General features: G+C 42.6%; 1 long non-coding RNA gene across 1 annotated transcript; it reads right to left on the bottom strand.

Annotated features, from left to right (window-relative positions):
- Positions 1–17,027: 17,027 nt before the first annotated feature.
- Positions 17,028–18,302, bottom strand: LOC114562350 (uncharacterized). Its single transcript, XR_003693494.1, has 3 exons — positions 18,249–18,302; positions 17,923–17,988; positions 17,028–17,111 (listed from the first exon to the last, which is right to left on the bottom strand). It is a non-coding gene; the product is annotated as an uncharacterized LOC114562350 (long non-coding RNA).
- Positions 18,303–20,856: the final 2,554 nt, after the last annotated feature.

Raw genomic sequence — 20,856 nt, 5'->3', positions numbered from 1 at the left:
TGCTGCATTCAATACTATTGACCATACCATCCTGTTACAGAGACTGGAACATTTAGTTGGCATTAAAGGAATTGCACTAAGCTGGTTTAAGTCCTATTTCTCTGATCGATCTCAATTTGTTAATATTAACAATAAATCCTCCAAGTATGCTAAAGTTAGCCATGGCGTTCCACAAGGCTCAGTGCTTGGACCAATTCTATTCTCCTTATATATGCTTCCTCTAGGCAATATTATTAGGAAACACTCAATTAACTTTCACTGTTATGCGGATGACACCCAATTATACTTATCAATCAAGCCAGACGACACCAGTCAGTTAGCTAAACTTCAAGCATGCATTAAAGATATAAAATCATGAATGACCAACAATTTTCTGATGTTAAACTCAGACAAGTTATTGTACTGGGCCCTAAACACCTCCGAACCTCATTATCCAAAGATATAGTTATAGTAGTTACTCTGCATGGTATTGCCCTGGCCTCCAGCACTACTGTCAGAAATCTAGGAGTTATTTTTGATCAAGATATATCCTTTAACGCCCACTTAAAACAAACCTCAAGAACATCCTTTTTTCATCTTCGTAACATTGCCAAATGCAACATTGCAGATCCTGTCTCAAAACTATGCTGAAAAACTAGTCCATGCATTTGTTACTTCCAGGCTGGACTACTGTAATTCCTTACTATCAGGTTGCCCAAATAAGTTCCTTAAGACTCTCCAGCTGATGCAGAATGCTGCAGCATGTGTTCTGACAAGAACTAAGAAAAGAGATCATATTTCTCCTGTATTAGCTTCTCTGCATTGGCTTAGCTTCCTGTAAAATCCAGGATTGAATTTAAAATCCTTCTCCTGACCTACAAAGCTCTAAATGGTCAAGCACCATCATATATTGAAGAGCTCATAGTACCTTATTGTCCCACTAGAGCACTGCGCTCCCAGAATGCAGAGTTACTTGTGGTTCCTAGAGTTTCTAAAAGTAGAATGGGAGTCTTAGCCTTCAGCTATCAGGCTCCTCCCCTGTGGAACCAGATCCCAGTCTGGTTCCGGGAGGCAGACACCATCACCACATTTAAGAGTAAACTTAAAACTCTCCTCTTCGATAAAGCTTATATTTAGGGAGTGAGGAGTTGCAGCGTTCATCCAAACTGGCGGGGGAGGGTGTGTGTCTGCAGACGCAGCACCCGCAGAACCTAAGGTTTCTCCCTAAAAGAAGTTTTTCTTTGCCACTGTCACACTAAATGCTTGCTCTTGGGGGAATTACTGAAATTGTTGGGTCTGTGTAAATTATAGAGTGTGGTATAGACCTGTAAAGTGTCCTGAGATAACTCTTGTTATGATTTGATACTATAAATAAACTTTTATTGAATTGAATTGTTTGGAAATCAGCATTATGTCACTCATTTGTGGAAATTATTTAGATAGAAGTGTAGGCCTACTGTATTTACATGTGTGTCTACCATTGGATGGATGGAATTTATGTTAGATGTCTAGCTGGCTAGATATTCACTCAAGTGAAACTAACTAGTCGGCATCTCGATAGCCATTGTAACATAGCGCCACCGCACAGGAGCTGTGCGTCAGTAAATGCTTAGATGAATGGCCTTGAACTACAAGCAGTGCACTTAAATTCTCTACCTGTATCACGCCATATTGAGGAACGTTTTTGTATTACCGCAGGGCTTCCAGTACTCCGGCATGGTGCCGGACTTCTAGCGTATGACTATTTAAGAATTTTTTTTATAAATAAATTGATTAAAAAGCCTGCATGGGATTTGTTTTTGATGCCATTGGTTTAACCAATCATCGTAGTTCTACCTAGCAATGGTATCAGTCCGACCAACGAGTTCTAGCCGATCAGAGGCAAAGTAGAGCGGGTCTTTGCCAAGAAATGTAAGTCCGCTGTGGTAACTATGGTAACCTGGCACCACGGCTAAAACATGGAATCAAAGTTTTTTTTAAATCTGGCAAAGATACAGCTTTAGTTGAGAAAGGAGTTGAAAACAAATGGCGCTGGACATGGGTAGAGGAAAAGGGTGGAGCTGGGAAGCTCTTGGTGCCACAAATTGAAGGAGCCAGGTGCTTGCTGCTGCAGCGTAGGTTCGAGGAAGATACTCTACGGCAACAGCGGTAAGAAAATGCTTGCTCGTCATGACTTAGATGCTTGACACAAAGCTTTGCTCCGTGCACTCTATCATACGAGTACGTTACTGGGAACGACGGCTACCGCGAACACCGCCTTCAATGACCGACAGTGTTTGTGACTTTAAAAAATCTTGCGTGTGCACGTTCATAGCAGAACACGATTTGTTATTCAAGATGGCCCAGCCACTGGTCGATGTGTAAAAAGCTATCTGAAGACAACTCTGCCTTGACAAAGCTGTCTGTTGCATACTGCAGTTAAAAGTCTGTTGCATACTGCAGTTAAATGTAGCAAGGTGGTTTTGATCAAAACATTTTCAATCCATATCGGTGGATTTTGTTATTCCTCTTTGATGTGGGAGCAAAAAATAGTGAACTGAAACATTTACACCTACATTTTTTTTGTACAATTTAAAGGAATACGCTGACTTACTTAAGGTGAACCATCACCTTATCGTGGTGGAGAGGTTTGTGTGTCTCTGTGAACCTGAGGGCTGTGTTGTCTGGAGCTTTGTGCTCCTGGTAGGGTCTCCCAAGGCAAAGTGGTCTCAGGTGAGGGGCCAGACAAAGAATGGTTCAAAAACCCCAATGAATAAGCAAGGTAGAGATGGAGTGACCCTGCCCGAGGAAGCCGGGGCCCCGTCTGGAGCCAGGCCCAGACGGCGGGCTTGTCGGCGAGCGCCTGGTGGCCAGGTTTGCCACGGAGCCCGGCCGGGCACAGCCCGAACAAGCTACGTGGCTCCCATCTCTCCAGCCCATGGGCCCACCACCTGTGGGAGGAATCGTTGGGGTCAGGTGCGATGCCACATGGGTGGCAGTGAAGGTCAGGGGCCTCGACGGACCAGACCCGGGCGGCAGACGCTGGCTCTGGGGACGTGGAACGTCACCTCTCTGTGGGGGAAGGAGCCGGAGCTGGTGCGGGAGGTGGAGCGCTACCGGTTAGATCTGGTGGGGCTTACCTCTACGCACAGTCTCGGTTCTGGAACCGTACTCCTGGATAGGGGTTGGACTCTTTTCTTCTCCGGAGTTGCCCAGGGTGTGAGGCGCCGGGCGGGTGTGGGGATACTCACAAGCCCCCGGCTGAGCGCCGCTGTGTTGGAGTTTACCCCGTGGACGAGAGGGTCGCCTCCCCACGCCTGCGGGTTGTGGGGGGAAAACTCTGACTGTTGTTTGTGCATATGCACCAAACAGGAGTTCGGAGTATTCAGCCTTCTTGGAGACCTTGACTGGAGTCCTGCATGGGGCTCCAGTGGGGGACTCCATTGTTCTGCTGGGGGACTTCAACGCACACGTGGGCAATGATGGAGACACCTGGAGGCGTGATTGGGAGGAACGGCCTCCCTGATCTAAACCAGAGTGGTTGTTTGTTGTTGGACTTCTGTGCTAGTCATGGATTGTCTATAACGAACACCATGTTCGAACATAGGGATGCTCATAAGTGTACCTGGTACCAGAGCACCCTAGGCCAAGGTCAATGATCGATTTCATAATCGTTTCATCTGATCTGAGGCCGTATGTTTTGGACACTCGGGTGAAGAGAGGGGCAGAGCTGTCAACCGATCACCATCTGGTGGTGAGTTGGGTCAGGGGGTGGGGGAAGACTCTGGACAGACCTGGTAAGCCCAAACGTGTAGTGCGGGTAAATTGGGAACGTCTGGAGGAGGCCCCTGTCCGACAGACTTTCAACTCACACCTCCGGCGGAGCTTTTCGTGCATCCCTGTGGAGGCTGGGGGCATTGAACCCGAGTGGACAATGTTCAAAGTTTCCATTGCTGAAGCTGCGGCGAGGAGCTGTGGTCTTAGGGTCTTAGGTGCCTCAAGGGGCGGTAACCCACGAACACCGTGGTGGACACCGGTGGTCAGGGAAGCCGTCCGACTGAAGGAGTCTTTCTGGGATATGTTATCCCGGAGGACTCCGGAGGCAGTTGCAGGGTACCGAAGGGCCCGAAGGGCTGCAGCCTCTGCCGTGAAAGAGGCAAAGCAGCGGGTGTTGGAGAAGTTTGGAGAAGACATGGAGAAGGACTTTCGGTCGGCACCAAAGTGCTTCTGGAAAACTGTTCGCCACCTCAGGAGGGGGAAGTGGGGAACCATCCAAGCTGTGTACAGTAAGGATGGGACACTGTTGACCTCAACTGAGGAGGTAATAGGGCGGTGGAAGGAGCACTTTGAGGAACTCCTGAATCCGACTAATGCGCCCTCTATGTTAGAGGCAGAGCTGGAGGATAACGGGGGATTGTCGTTGATTTCCCAGGCGGAAGTCACTGATGTAGTCAAACAACTACACAGTGGCAAAGCCCCGGGATTGATGAGATCCGTCCCAGAAATGCTCAAGGCTCTGGGTGTGGAGGGGCTGTCCTGGTTGACACGCCTCTTCAACATTGCGTGGAAGTCTGGGACGGTGCCAAAGGAGTGGCAGACTGGGGTGGTGGTTCCCCTTTTTAAAAAGGGGGACCAGAGGGTGTGTGCCAATTATAGGGGTATCACACTTCTCAGCCTCCCTGGTAAAGTCTACTCCAAGGTGCTGGAAAGGAGGGTTCGCCAATAGTCGAACCTCGGGTTGAGGAGGAACAATGCGGATTCCGTCCTGGTCGTGGAACAACGGACCAGCTCTTCACTCTCGCAAGGATCCTGGAGGGAGCCTGGGAGTATGCCCAACTGGTCTACATGTGTTTTGTGGATTTGGAGAAGGCGTATGACCGGGTCCCCCGGGAGATACTGTGGGAGGTGCTGCGGGAGTATGGGGGTGAGGGGTCTCTACTCAGGGCCATCCAATCTCTGTATGACCAAAGTGAGAGCTGTGTCCGGGTTCTCGGTAGTAAGTCGGACTCGTTTCAGGTGAGGGTTGGCCTCCGCCAGGGCTGCGCTTTGTCACCAATCCTGTTTGTAATATTTATGGACAGGATATCGAGGCGTAGTCGGGGTGGGGAGGGGTTGCAGTTTGGTGGGCTGGGGATCTCATCGCTGCTCTTTGCAGATGATGTGGTCCTGATGGCATCATCGGCCTGCGACCTTCAGCACTCACTGGATCGGTTCGCAACCGAGTGTGAAGCGGTTGGGATGAGGATCAGCACCTCTAAATCTGAGGCCATGGTTCTTAGCAGGAAACCGATGGAATGCCTTCTCCAGGTAGGGAATGAGTCCTTACCCCAAGTGAAGGAGTTCAAGTACCTTGGGGTTTTGTTCGCGAGTGAGGGGACAATGGAGCGGGGGATTGGTCGGAGAATTGGCGCAGCAGGTGCGGTATTGCATTCAATCTATCGCACCGTTGTGACGAAAAGAGAGCTGAGCCAGAAGGCAAAGCTCTCGATCTACCGGTCAGTTTTCGTTCCTACCCTCACCTATGGTCATGAAGGCTGGGTCATGACCGAAAGAACGAGATCCAGGGTACAAGCGGCCGAAATGGGTTTCCTCAGGAGGGTGGCTGGCGTCTCCCTTAGAGATAGGGTGAGAAGCTCAGTCATCCGTGAGGAGCTCGGAGTAGAGCCGCTGCTCCTTTGCGTCGAAAGGAGCCAGTTGAGGTGGTTCGGGCATCTGGTAAGGATGTCCCCTGGGCGCCTCCCTAGGGAGGTGTTCCAGGCACGTCCAGCTGGGAGGAGGCCTCTGGGAAGACCCAGGACTAGGTGGAGGGATTATATCTCCAACCTGGCCTGGGAACGCCTCGGGATCCCCCAGTCGGAGCTGGTTAATGTTGTTCAGGAAAGGGAAGTTTGGGGTCCCCTGCTGGAGCTACTCCCCCCGCGACCCGACACCGGATAAGCGGACAAAGATGGATGGATGGATGGATGGACGCTGACTTATTTGGACTTTAGCTTATTCACCGTATCCCCAGATTTAGATAAGTCCATACATATCCTTCTCATCTCCGTGCATGTCGTAACTCTGTCTGGCGCACCCACCGCTAGCCTGGTTAGCACAGATCCTGGAGGTAACCGGCTCCATCTAGCCTACTGCTCCCAATAAGTGACAAAATAACGCCATTTTCCTATTTACATGTTGTGATTTGGATAGTCACAGCTTGTTCAATTAACAAGGTCACATGAGACACAGCCATCTTCTAACTGTATACAAACTGGGAACTATATTCTCAGAAGGCGAAGCACTACTATAAGGGCGAGGGAGTGATTAGCGCAACACCTGAAAAGCACCGTTACTCTCTGCTCCTCACAACAGGGCTTCTTGTGTGCCGCGAGCAAATCACTCCGCTCATGTAGCAGAAGCAGTGCTTCGCCTTTACTAAATTTACTTTCCACATTCCACCACTGTTCAACACCCACCCATGGTTATCACCCATGGGAAAAACGCAGATGAGACCTACAGGATGACCTAAATTGAGGACAGCTACTTTATTGTAAGTGCAATGATAAGTTAAAGTCCAATATGAAACTGTATGAATGTGTGTCCCAGCCCAGGATAGGAAATTAACTAACAATGTAAAATCAACAAGCCACTGACAGATATGTTCATATTTGATTCATCCAATAAATTATTATTTTGTGTCTTAAATCCACCAGCCGTTTTGATATTGTACCAACATCATCATCCTGAGCCTTTTTGGTAAGGTTCCTAGAAAATCTCAGCCCAGAGTAGTTAATTAATCATACTAATTATTATTCGCCCCAAAACAAGTTTCCTTTTTATTTATTTTTTTATTTTTAAGAACTATACAAAAATTTTTAAACTTTTTTGCAACAACTCATGTGTTATGGTCCACATTGACCAGTGTTTTGTTGTGGTTGTGGTGCGCGTAGGCTACTCCTGATTTTGTCAGTCCTCTCATCTCTTATGGTGTAGACACATATAGCCGACGGCCGACCGTTGACAGAAAACCCTGTCGATATGATCAGTCGTGTCCCCGAGTTCCAAAAAACTGCCACAGAACAGACCAAAAAGACGAGAGGAGACGAGACATAATACATCTCTATAACAGCAGGCGGCGCTACTCTGTAATGTTGCCGAAGAAATGAAAACCGGCAGCTGATTGGACGAACGCGTCACATGGGTTTGTTTTCTCCGGAAATTCAGACATGGACTGTCATGGCGGCCGTTCAGAATACGATCTCATATTGTACTAAAATAGTTCATTGAAACGTGTTTCTGAAAACATTTTAAGCGAGAAATAGGCCATGCAGTTGCTGAATCTGTCCTCATTTCAGCTCAACAAAGGTCAGTTTAAAAGATTTTCATCAGATTTTGAGAGACTGCAGTCATCTCATTTCGCTCGTCATTTCCGGGTGAGTCCCGACGGCCCTGCCGCCGACCGAACATGTCAGGTCGGCCAAAATGAACGCCGACAGCCCCCCAGACGGACGACGGCACGGGACACACCGAACAGATTTGAGTCACTGACCTCGCCAGACTGTCCCACGGCCGATAATCGGCCTGATGTGTCCCGGCCCTTATATGCAGTGGCATAACGAGCCAACACCGGACCCCTATGCAGTATTATCAAGGTTGGCCCCCTACTACAGCACGTGATGACGGCGCAATGTCCATGAGTAGGCTACCATGAATAGGACAGGACAGGATCATAGAGACACAGCAAGTCCTGTTTTCAATGACAGTCGTAATACATAGCAGTTTTGATAGTTTTTTTCTTACCTAGATTGACTCAGTGGGAAACCTGACAGTCTTTGTTATCCACAATCCTTTTCATGGCTGGCTTGTACTCGGTTGTGGCAACTTGAAGCGACTCTTTTAGTCTGAGCATCCGTATTAACAGAACAATGTTTTGACTTCACTTAAGTCAAAACATAAGTTGATGCAAACATTGCCATTAGTGATCCTTGTGGTTCCCTCTCGCAACACAGATTTCAGTCTGTCATCCTCAGAAAGTCTAGTCATCTCCAAAAGGGAACACTGCGTCATATGTCTAAAGGGCTTTCAAACTATCCGATTGAGCAGTGAAAGGGTTAAAGGTACAATATGTTACATTTCTGCATTAAAATGTCTAAAAATGACTATACCTATGTTATATATTTTGTTGAGTTGCGTATTTACACTATCCTAAATGTTTCCAACAACCTTCAAACCCAGAGAAATCTGATATTTTATTTTAATGACGCGGCCATTAATGGCGCTAACCCACGATTACATTTGCCAGCTAACGTTAGCTATAGCTGTGTCATAGAAGACAAATCTAATGCTAACTTAGCCAGCTATCCCACCCTGTTTTTTCTGCCTCACTCCCCGCCGCTAAGGGACTAGTTCAGTCGGGGGAGGGGGGCAGCCCCGGGGACACGACACATCCACACTTAGACAGCAGCCAGCCACTATTATAAACTTACAGCAATCCGAACCCAGCCAGCACAAACTCCAGCACCGGTTGTTAACGATGCTAACGGCAGTAACAGAAAGTTTTATGTTCTGTCGGGGAAACAGACTATCTTCTTTACAGTTACGTTTGACCCACAAATGGTGACTGTCCTGTGGACAAAAGGTGAAGGTGGGGAGAGTCTGAAAGCAACACCTGATGTAGCTAGGTGTTGAGTAACATTACAACAAACCCTTTTCCCCCCGGTGCTTGTTAGCTGCTGGCTAATGTTAGCTTGCTTGCTCACTAACTGGTCAACTAGCTAGCTAACGTTTGCTACCAATACAAATCGAATCAAGAAAATGTAATTATGTGGGGGAAACAGCAGCTATTTTATCAGAATGACATGAATAGACATTACTAAACGTAACAAGGATAAAACTGTAATGGATAAACCTATCCGTGAACAGATCTACTTTAATCGGCAATTGTATTAAACTACAACTTCCATAATGCCACTACAGAGCATCATCAAAACTCCGTGATTACATCCATTGTTAGCAGCAGAAAATAACATATTGTACGTTTAATGAGGAAGGTGATCTGTGGTCGTTTTTTTTTTCTCAGGTTGCACAATCAAAACTCTGCTGCATTATTTTTTTTATGTTAAAATGATTGGCAAATGTATTATCAATAATTGGCAGTATTGGCAGATGCATTCAAATGTGTTTTGACTCATCTGAAATATGTTTCACAAAGTTAAAAATAAAAAATCAACGGATAACAGCCCCGAGCCTCACAAGAGCAGGAAAAAAACCACATGCGGCTGAAATAAAATATAAATAGATATATTAACTAACTTATATGAATTAATACATAACATTAAATGTTTAATTAGTAATACTTCTTCCAAACTGTCAAACCTCAACTTTTTTTCTCCACTCAAAACAATACAGGACAGTGTATACCACACAATGCATACATGTTTATCATATGACAGTGTAATAATGTGCATACTTTTTTATTTGATATGTGTGTATATAAATATGAATAGTGTATAGCCACACTTTTGGTCTAACGTCTCAAAGTTTTTTAAGGACCCCTAAGTAAAATAGAGACGGAGCAGGGACCCCCTACTACATACGTATATTTTATAAATTTAAGTTGCAGAATAAACTGGGCAACAATAACGTGTAGGGGGACCTAAAGCTTTTTATAGATTGTTAAGCTTCTAATAATTGTATGCATGATTTATAAATCATGTTTTAATGTTAAACATACATGTGGCACAGTGAATCCTTAGGATTAACTGTATATGTGGATGGCCTTAGTGACAGTGGATTATATTTGGTCAAATATGTTGGATTCATGTTAAGACTTTTGAAAAAACTTTCAAAAATTAACAATAATTTGGAGGCCCTCCTGCATTGACTCTGAGGACCCCCTAGGAGTCCCCGGACCCCCTGTTGAAGATCCCTGGTCTAGATCAAGTTAAATATGTACGTATAAAGCAATGTTATTTAATTGTTAGGAATGCTAACAACACTAATAAAAATACTGATTATTAATTAATATTATAGTAATGTTAATATCATGAACTACGTTATTAATATACAAACTAATATTATAAAATAATAAAACCATGGTTGCTAATTAATAAAATAAATAAGTTAGTATAATTTATCAGAGAGAAAGAGAGACATTTTTTTCCCTTTTTTCTTGACAATGTTCTGACTATGTAAACTAATAAAAAATAGTAAGTATTCATGCAGTGGTCATGCAGGGAAGCCATTTTAATTTGAAAAGAAATTGAGTGACTGGGCGAGGGTGAGAGAGAGTGAGTGGGCGAGAGAGAGAGAGAGGGAGTGAGTGAGTGGGAGAGCAAGAGAGAGAGAGAGAGAGAGAGAGAGAGAGAGAGAAAAACACATTTAGAATTTAGAATGCTGTTATGTTGTCTATGATGCCTATGATCTTTTGAAGCTTATGATCTCATAATGATGTCATGAAGGTTCCACATTCCAACTCCCTAAGGGATAGACTTCTGGGGATAGACTGCAGATAGATAGTCTGGTCATTTACCCTTGGTTTACATTAAGAGTAGCAAGACAAAATCTACTACTAAACTTTACTCAGCTTGAAAAGTGTTTGGAAACATTTGACAACAAAAATGTCTTTCCTAACCTCAGATAGTGACAGTGAAAACAACATGGAGTCAGCGCCTGCACCATTTCAGGTAAAAAAGCTTGACGTACTCTGCAGCAAGTCTGTACGCTACCTTGTACTAGATTTTAATGGCGAAGGATGTTTCGGCAGAGTTGCCAAATGTCTTAACTTAAAAACATCTGAGACTACGGCAGTCAAGATCCACAAAATGAGTGAAAATCACACGATTCAAAATGAAGTGGAAATGCTGACAAAGATCAGGGCTCTTGACCCAGAGAAGAAGAACTTGGTGAGATTCATCGACAATTTCATGTTTCAAGACACATCCTGCCTCGCCTTCGAGATGTTGGACAGGAGCCTTTGGGACTTACTGAACCAGAGCCAGACACCACTATCTCTTCACAAAATCCGCCCGATCACACAACAGCTGCTTGTAGCCTTTGAAGCCTTGAAGAGTATTGGAATTATCCACACAGACCTGAAACCTGACAACGTTATGCTTGTCAACCACCGTGAGAAGCCCTTCAGGATAAAATTAATAGACTTTGGTTTGGCGCTTCCAGCGTCCCAAGTAAAGGTTGGAATGACAGTCCAACCTTGTGCCTACAGAGCCCCAGAGGTGACCCTGGGCCTCCCCATATCTGAAGCCATCGAAATGTGGGGACTGGGATGTGTCATGGCATTCCTCTATTTTGGCGAAAACCTCTTCCCTGATCAATCACCATATCATATGATGAAAGCTGTTTGCCGTCTGCTCGGTCAGCCGAAAGACCACGTGCTAAGTGGTGGGTGGAACACCTGGCAGTATTTCAACAGGGAACAGGACTTGTCCAATCCCGGATGGAGACTAAATACACCAAGGGAGTACACAAAGGCAACTGGGGTCCAGCCCCGAAATCCGAGGTGGATTTTTAATAATGGTAGAAATTTGGATGAATCAGTAGAGTGCTACGCAGAAGTAGAAGACTATACTGAGTATGAAGACCGGATGGCATTTTTACATCTCCTAAAACGTTTGCTGGATACGGATGCCCAGACAAGAGTCACGCCTGAGCTAGCCCAAAGACATTGTTTTGTTACAATGGTTCACCTGCACGATGAGGACATGGGCGCCAACTCTTATGCAGAAGACGCCTTGGAGTTGATGACCGTCTGCCACCTGGATGATTCAGAGGAATCGCATGATTCTCCCAGTAACTTTGAGACTGAGAGAGAGTCAACTGTCTCAAGCGATGGAGTCACGAGCACCAATAGCTCCAGTCGTGAAGACGCAGACCCTGCTGCATACCACTATATTCATCAATATGCAGCTTTAAGGGCTTATTTACAGAGACAGCCATCTTGGACTTCAAGTGCTGAAGATTCGTACTGTATCAGTTCCAGTTACAAAGAACGGCATCCACAAGAATACTCTCTGGAACCAGACACCTCTTATCTTTCTGAGGGAGAGTACATTCCAATTACTGGTGATGCCAACTTCTCTGATGGAGAGTGTATTCCAGTTATCGATGGTGAAGATGGTTCTGATAATGAGATAGTGGCCATGAGTATTAAACAATTTCACAGCTCTTACTGTATCAGTTCCAGTTACAAAGAACGGGATCCACAAGAATACTCTATGGAACCAGACACCTCTTACCTTTCTGAGGGAGAGTACATTCCAGTTACTGGTGATGCCAACTTCTCTGATGGAGAGTGTATCCCAGTTATCGATGGTGAAGATGGTTCTGATAATGAGATAGTGGCCATGAGTATTAAACAATTCCACAGCTCTTACTGTATCAGTTCCAGTTACAAAGAACGGGATCCACAAGAATACTCTATGGAACCAGACACCTCTTTCCTTTCTGAGGGAGAGTACATTCCAGTTACTGGTGATGCCATCTTCTCTGATGGGGAGTGTATTCCAGTTATCGATGGTGAAGATGGTTCTGATAATGAGATAGTGGCCATGAATATTAAACAATTTCCCAGCAATGGAACCACTTCAACACATTCTGATGGACCTCCACCCCAGACTGGCATCAAGACAGAGTCACACACTGCAATAAAGAAAGATTCACCCCCGGAAAGTTCCAGTGATGGATATTTACACACCGACATCTCCAGTGATGAAGATGCCGACGCTGATCAAGACTGGGATGAAGCTTTCTTCATTCCTGAGACCTTCGACAGATCTGCGGTCACGTGAGACCTGGAATAAAGACACTGCTGTAGCTCCGCTGATGTGACATCAGCAGAGCTGTGTGGGTTTCCCCCGGGTGCTCCGGTTTCCTCCCACAACTCTAAATTTGTCCCTATGTATCAGCCATGTGATATACTGATATTTTAAATAAAAAATGTGAAATTATGAGTTGTTATTGTTATTGAAAATGTTGAAAAAAATAAGAATGCTTATACTATACTGCGTTTAAACTGTAATATGAGTGAGACTCAAGTTCTGCAGCAAACGTTAAAATCATTGGTCACTTGAGTACAGTAGCAAGGTGTAACATGCACCTAAAGCCCTTCAGCAGGGTCCAGCATTATGAAAATATCGGCTCAATCTGATGATAGTGCTCAAGTTCTGTGACCAACTATCACGTGATTCTCAGATGCCCTATAAAGCTCAGCTGGGTCATATTTAACAAATATTTGGGAGATGTTACGAGAAGGAAGGCCATTTGGCTTCATAAATTTCAAAACCTGATATGTTATGCATGTAATGTGTAACCCTTATTACAATGTAGTAAGAATGTACCTTTATGAAATAGCTTGTTGTATTGATATGTAGTTGATATCAGTGTGAATTTAGACCAGAATCAGAAGAAAACTAGATTGTTAAGAGTCAGAGAATTGAACATCAATAAAGAAACTAAGAGACCAGGATAAAGTTGAGAAGTGTATTACACAGAAATTTGGCATACATATAGATAAAAGACATAACTCTTTCCATTTCTATGAGCTCGATTGTTCTTTGATGACGTGAGTTCAGAGATGTTCAATGTTGGTGCCCTTATTTGGTTCCGTTCTCCACCAAAAACCTGACCTATAGATAAGGCCAAATCATTTCTCTCAATTACTATTCAGTAATAAAATTAATTTCTTAGGTTACGATGAAAATAGAATGAGGTAATATTTCAGCTAACCCATGTTGAAATATCTAAATCTATATTCAGTTGGACAACAGTTCTTTAATTTCTTCTTAGGTATCAAAAGCATATAAGTCCCTTTCAGGTATCAAAAGTACATTCATATTAATAGGCAACCTATACAAAAAATAAATTTCTAATTCAAGTTGTATGGAACCTTAGTAACATTAAAGGTATTGTAGATAGGATTGTGAAGATCCAGGACTTAGCCAAAGAATTTAAACATCAACAGCTTCCCTCCTCCCTATCAGGTAAAGCCCCAAACTGTCTCTTAAGCCCCTCCCCCCACAAGGGAGAATGAATGCGTGTGCATGAGCACAGAGTTATTGACACGCAGTTAGACACAACCCCTGGCCCTGATTGGTGCATCTGAACAGGGAGCTGTGGATTTTTGCAAATTGCACTACAGGCTGTAGGTGGTGCCAGAGGAGCGAGATCTTCTTTTTTTTATTACCTGCTTCGTGTAGTTCTACTCGAACATAGGGTCAGTTTCATCAAATATGACAGAAAGTTAGTTTTATAAGTCTTACCCAGTGCACCTTTAACACTATCGTAATTAAAATTGCATGTAAACATCTCTCAAATTGTATTATTTTCCCATAACTTAAGCTACAGTGTTGTAATTTAGAGGCATTAAGACATGCATGCTTATTTATTCCCTTCCTGCACCGGTAACAGTAGAAAGAATGCACTAAAAATTAGTCTCTTTAAGTTACTTCACCATAAACTCCAGTCAAACAATTAAAGGGGTGATAGAATGCAAAACCGTCATAGTTGAATAACAACAGTTCAGTGGGTAAATAGGACATACTAGAAGCTCAAAATCCCATTGACACCCCTTTACTATTTAAATCTCATATTTTGAAACTGCCGCTGAAAACAGGCGAATCTCAACAAAGCAAGTTGCTTACGTAAGCATCCCAAGACCTGTACCTTTGTCACGCCCATGGGTGTATAAAGAGAACGGTCACGCCCCAACATTTACATAGGCTACACAACTGACAACGGGAGTGCCCCCCAATTCTAGCAAGACTCCCACGATTTCATTCCGATATCGGAAATGTGACTGCGCCAGTGGAAACGCTTTTAAAGTCAGCATTATGAAGAAAGTGTTCAGTATGAACCATATACAGGTATTTATGAACTAATCGTTAACCAAGAGTGCCATTTGAGTTGGGTCAACAAAAACAACTAAATAGTTCATGAAGCTTCTTTTGGACATCACTACTATATAGCACTCGAATCACAGATATTCAGGAATTACCCATTAACAATGCAATAATTATTAGGTCATTCCTGATTCATTCCTCACTCGTTCCTTAGAAACTACTCACATTTTTGTGTACCGTATTGTAAAGTGTTACCAAATAACAAAACCAGTTTGTTTCATAGTGAGGTTTTTATTAGCCATAAATGACTGGGGTTAATATTTCTGCCTACTAGGTGGTGACACTAGTTTCATACACAACCACATGACAAGACCTGAGATGACCAAACAACATTGTGTGTTATTCAACCTCTTATGTTCTACAATAAGACAAGCTGAGGAGTCCAAATCCTTCATTCCAGCTCCAAATGTTCTTAGAGGCAGACGTAGAACATATTTTGTATTATTTTGACTATGGGACAGTCCTCAGACATTATTGTGTTCACACTGTGTAGTATCCATTCATCAATACGACTGGCCAACGAACTGATTGCCCGGCATCCTCTTGTGTGTTGGTGGGGCTTTCCTCGCATGAGGTCATTCCACTGATCAATGAACCTATGCAAATGCACAGACAAACACAAACGTACATAATTAGTTTTTGTTACCCACAGTTCACGGACAAGAGTGGACTTTGTTAATAACGGGTTTATAGGACCAGTGTGTAGGATTTAGTGGCATCTAGTGGTGAGGTTGCAGATTGCAATCAACTAAATAATACCCCTGTTACTACCCAATCTGTACCAGAAACCTGATTTGTTCAGTTCCCGTACCCTGATCAATGGGCTATCCTGACCTTAACTATAACAAAGTCAATGCCTAACCTCAACAATATGCACACATGGGTAGAAAACTTAGATTGGACAGATAGTCTAGCTAGCTGTCTGCAGTTGACCATAGTCCTCCTAAATCCACCGGAGTTTAAAATTCCAACACAAAGAAAGCGGGAGGTAAGGGACATCCAGCCGAAAAGAGTGACCTCCGGGGGAGTTTCTCGGCGGCAACGGAGAAATCCCGGAAGTGGAACATCGTGGATATAGACTATTCACATGGTAATTTGAAACCAGCTAATACTTAGGGCTGGGCGATACGGACAAAATCAAATATCACAATATTTTTTACCAAATACCTCGATATCTATACCGCAACGATATTGTAGTGTTGACTATTGGTGCTTTCACAAAACATTTACACAATGAGATTTTAGATAAATAATCATCAGTAATGTGGATATAATGACTAAGTGGGTAAAGGCAAATAATAGAACAGTTACAACTGTCTGGTAAGTTCAGAAAATGACAACTTTACTGTAATGCAGCCTTTAAAACCAGGAAAAGACACTTATGCCATATCATGATATTACGATATCCAAAATCTAAGACCGATATCTAGTCTCATATCACGATATCGATATAATACCAATATATTGCCCAGCTCTACTAATACTTAATATCGACTAGCTCGTACAAATTTAATCTCATTTATTGTATGGATGTCAGCTACTTTTCACCCTCGATAAGGGTGCTTTAACACCCTCCATGTGCTTTTACATCTTTAGAATCAACATTATTACATTATGATGACATGACACATTATCCGTTGACACATCTCCCACCTTCTGGTCTAGGTCACGCCTCCTCTGGTTACCATCTCTTCCTTGTCCCAGCTCTGTCAGCCTTTCCTACACAGAGAAGAGAAGACATTACTACCATTACTACCACAGCCTTGGGTTCTACAACTAATGATGTAGTACCTAAAACATAAAACATTACCTTTGATATCCACAGCTTTTGTCTGCTCTGAGAGCTCAGAATCATCTGGTTGATCATCATCAGACTTCTTATAGTAATACTCCTGATCGATGGGCCCAAACCTCTACATGCACACACACACACACACACACACACACACACACACACACACACACACACACACACACACGCTTTGATTTCTTGTACTGTAGCTGCCCTGTTTGTTTAGAGGACAAAACCACACTCACACATCACATTTCTTATAGTTCTAATGACAAGACAATAACCAACACAAATAAACACATACACACACACATAAACACACACATGCATAAACAGGCATACTCTACCTTGTCAGGCCACATGAAGCTAATGAAGAGAATGACAGGAAGTCCAACAGTGAAGACATAGACCCCCCAGAGCCAGGGACGCTCATTGGTGGCCAATAGTAGGCTCTCTATGATACCTGGCTAGAATACACATATACAGATACTGTGTGTCAACTGTTATATGATCATATCTACAGTATATCCAACCAAACTAAATAAACATAACTGCTAACAAGCATAAATTTAATTGTTAACAAGCAACAGATGGTGTGGACAAAACCACGGTGCATCTGTAATTTATTTATAGGTGTCGCTGCTTGGGGAAGCATAGTTTTTGACACAATGTGCTTGCAGTGTAATATCTGACCACATGCAACATTCAATTACTATTTAATTAGTCAGGTCTCAACTACATGCTATAATGTTGTGGTTTATTTAGATATTTTAGATACCTTATCTATGGTTTAATGGAGCAATATAATCAATTTTACTTGAGTTTTTAAGTTTAAGGAAGGACTTTGACATTATTTATTTTTAAGTGTGTCTGAAAGATAAGCAATAGTGCCAAATAAATGGTGTATCAGGATTTTATCCACACCATCACCTTTGGGGCATGAGTGAACAGTAAGTAATTCGAATTAGCAAGCAAACCGTATTTGTCTCAAAGTAATTTAAAAATAGATTTTAGTTCTATTGATTAATTACAGATCCATAAAGCTAAAAAAGAAATGTAACTTTTGAAAAATATACTATTTTTTATAATACTCTTGCTAAAATGCCTTGCCATGGGGATTCATTTTATCCACGTTTTTGTATTGTCTGTTTATGTTTCAAATGGTTTGTATGTCTATGTACCTGAGTTGGCATCAATAAATATGTTAAAAAAGGAAAGAAAATATTGTGTTTTCCTAACAATCATTAATAGATTAATGAAAATTGCAATAAAACGTACCTGTGCTGCAGCAGACACAGGTGTCACACTGGCTACCAGCATCACGCACAGCAACACAAAGCTCATCTTCGTGTTTGAAGATCAGACTGGGACAGAAAGATTAAGGACAACAGACTGAGAGAAGCAATGATGATTAACACACACAGACTTCTGAGGAAGTAAAATAAAAAAGTAAAGTAAAATAGATAGAAGGAAAGAACCATGCAAAGAGTACAGGGGGAAGCAGAGTGCTACAAAAAAAACAACCAAGAAGATTAAAAAAGGAAAAAGAAAGAAGTGAGAGTAAAAATAAGCAAAGCACAGAGGACCAAACGGTATGTTTCTACCTTTTCAACACAGGGATATTCACTTGCCAAAAGTTCAAAAGACACTTCCTGAAGTCTTGCCGTCATGTGATGTTGGACTTTGGATCCAAGTCACTTGCTGACATGGCTGGAGAGCATGCAGTGGCCACATTAGATGGGGACCGAACACACACACACACACACAAATTATTGGGTAGGGCATACGGAGGGTGGCAAATTAGGAAAAAGGGTTGAAAAATTAAATTGCTTATGTTGTTTCATCTTTTTAATCTGCATTCATTTAATACAATAACATTTCATTCAATTACAGTAGATGAGTTGTGAAAAGAAAGGGAACTGCTTGATAACATTTACAAATCAAATGTGTAGACAACACTAGACCACTAAATACAAGTGCATGATTTTTGTCCGGTTTGGGTGTTTTCGTCCTAGAACTTGGACCCTTTCACAGTGTGTTTTCAGTTAATGAAAGTTAAATATAACATCTTGGCCACCTAAAAATGGCTTGCTCAGCATAAGGTTGTACTAAAAGATACTACAAGGCATCAGCTCTTCATTTCTTTTTTTGCACCTTGTTAACCAAGCTGGCTAGCTAGCACAAGCTGATAAATTAGCTTTGCGGTCTCGTCCAAATATGGTCTCTTCTGACTCCAATAAAACCGAGATGGCGATGGTGAAAAACCACAACAGCGATGGCCAAAAAATGTCATACTTGAGGCTTCAATGTAGAAAAATTAATGTGTGATGTAATGGTGGTTACATCGACTTCTTATAAAACGTCTATTGTGTTATGTATCCATATATACCATAGACTGGACATAGTCTCTGTGACAGAGACAAGTACTTTGAGCTGCATTTAAGGTAAGTGGTATACATATAATATTTATTATTGTTATTAGGGCCCAAGCACGAAAGTGCAAGGCCCCAACGGTGCCTTGCACTGAAAGTGCGAAGAAACCTATTGTTTTTCGTCAGATTATTATTTTAACGTGCGCCTTAATTCTGAAAAAAGTAAGAAGTTAATATACCAATTTTTGAGGGAACATAGGTCTCATCTTGAACTCCATGGAGCTATTTTTAGAAAAAATTACAAAATTCTAAAATTTCCGAAATCTTGGTTTTCGTGCAAAAATCTTCATTTTACGAACATTTGTTTGAGGAGTTTAGGATGCACGAAAACTCTCAAACTTTTGCAGCCATGTGCAGAATATTAAACTCTTTCATCTGAATACACATTTAGGCCTGGGAGTGGTATGGTTGCTCTATAGCGCCCCCTAATTGGTTTTAGCACCTGGGCACATTTATGACGGCCTCAACATATACGAAAACTCACAAAAATTGGCAACCACATAAACACCTGGGAGCTTTACGAGACTGTACAGCGATTTGGCCCATACCTGTAAGCGGTCTCCATAGCGCCCCCTAATGCGTGGAAGGCCTTAACGTGGACATAGTTACTCCAATCTTCACCAGACTTAATAACCATATTGCTCTAATCATTGCAGACATATTTCACATTTACCTTCATTAGCTCCGCCCAAACGGAAGGCGGCCATTTTTAATTATGCATTTTTCAGGTGTTTTACATTCTTTCAAACTCGTCCTAGGCCGTGATTTCAATCTTCTTGAATCTTTGCAGGTAGTATCTGTTGACCCTCATGACGAAAAGTTATCCACAGAATTTTGATAGTTGAAAAAATGCGCAAGTTATAGGAACTTCCTGTCTAAACAGGAAGTTGCCTTATCGTGGCAACAATTATTTGCATTGCCCCGAAACTTGACAAGGTTGTTCCTTATGGCTGGTTTAGCATCTGTGCCAAAGTTGGCGGCAATCGGCCATTAGATGGCACTGTTTTCATTTTTTTTATTAATCAGCAAAATATTGATATATAGGAAGCCTACTTTGACTAAAAGTTATCAAAATAATTTTGATAGCTAACACAATGCGCAAGTTACAGAGGACCAACTTCCTGTAGGGGGCTGTCGAAACAGGAAGTTGCATATCTTACCAAGATTTATTCCGATTGACACCAAACATGACACAGTTTTTCCGAATAGGGGCATGAGCATCCATGCCAAATTTAGAGTGAATCGGCCATTAGATGGCGCTGTGAGAATTTCTTTTATTAATTATTCACATTGCGATATATGGGAAACATACTTGGTCTAACTCCTCCTGGGCCGTGAGTCCAATCTGCACGAAAACTTGGATATAGACTCGGTGGACCCTCGTGACTAAAAGAATTTTGATAGCTAACACGATGCGCAAGTTATGGAGGAACAACTTCCTGTAGGTGGGTTTCGAAACATGAACGGTTCTATCTTGGCAAAAGTTATTCCGATTTACATGAAACTTAGAATGTGTGGTCCACATGTGATGTTGCATTTGCCAGTACCCCCCGGGGCAAGAAGCAAGGGCCCGTCATCGCTGCTTGCAGCTTTAATTATTATAATTATTATTATTATTGTTATGAATTCAATACACACCAATATGTTCTCATTCTCCTTTAAAAACTGTAAAATTTTAGGAGGCCTGCAGAAAGTTTGAAAAAGTTAAGAACAAACAAACATTTAGACAGCTTCCAAATAAAATACTTACACATTTTACACAGAATTGTGTCAAATAACG

This window comes from Perca flavescens, chromosome 10 (genome assembly GCF_004354835.1).
Source record: "Perca flavescens isolate YP-PL-M2 chromosome 10, PFLA_1.0, whole genome shotgun sequence".
NCBI lineage: Eukaryota > Metazoa > Chordata > Actinopteri > Perciformes > Percidae > Perca > Perca flavescens.
The sequence above is the reverse complement of the archived record's forward strand: the minus strand, read 5'-3'. Positions and strand labels throughout refer to the sequence as shown.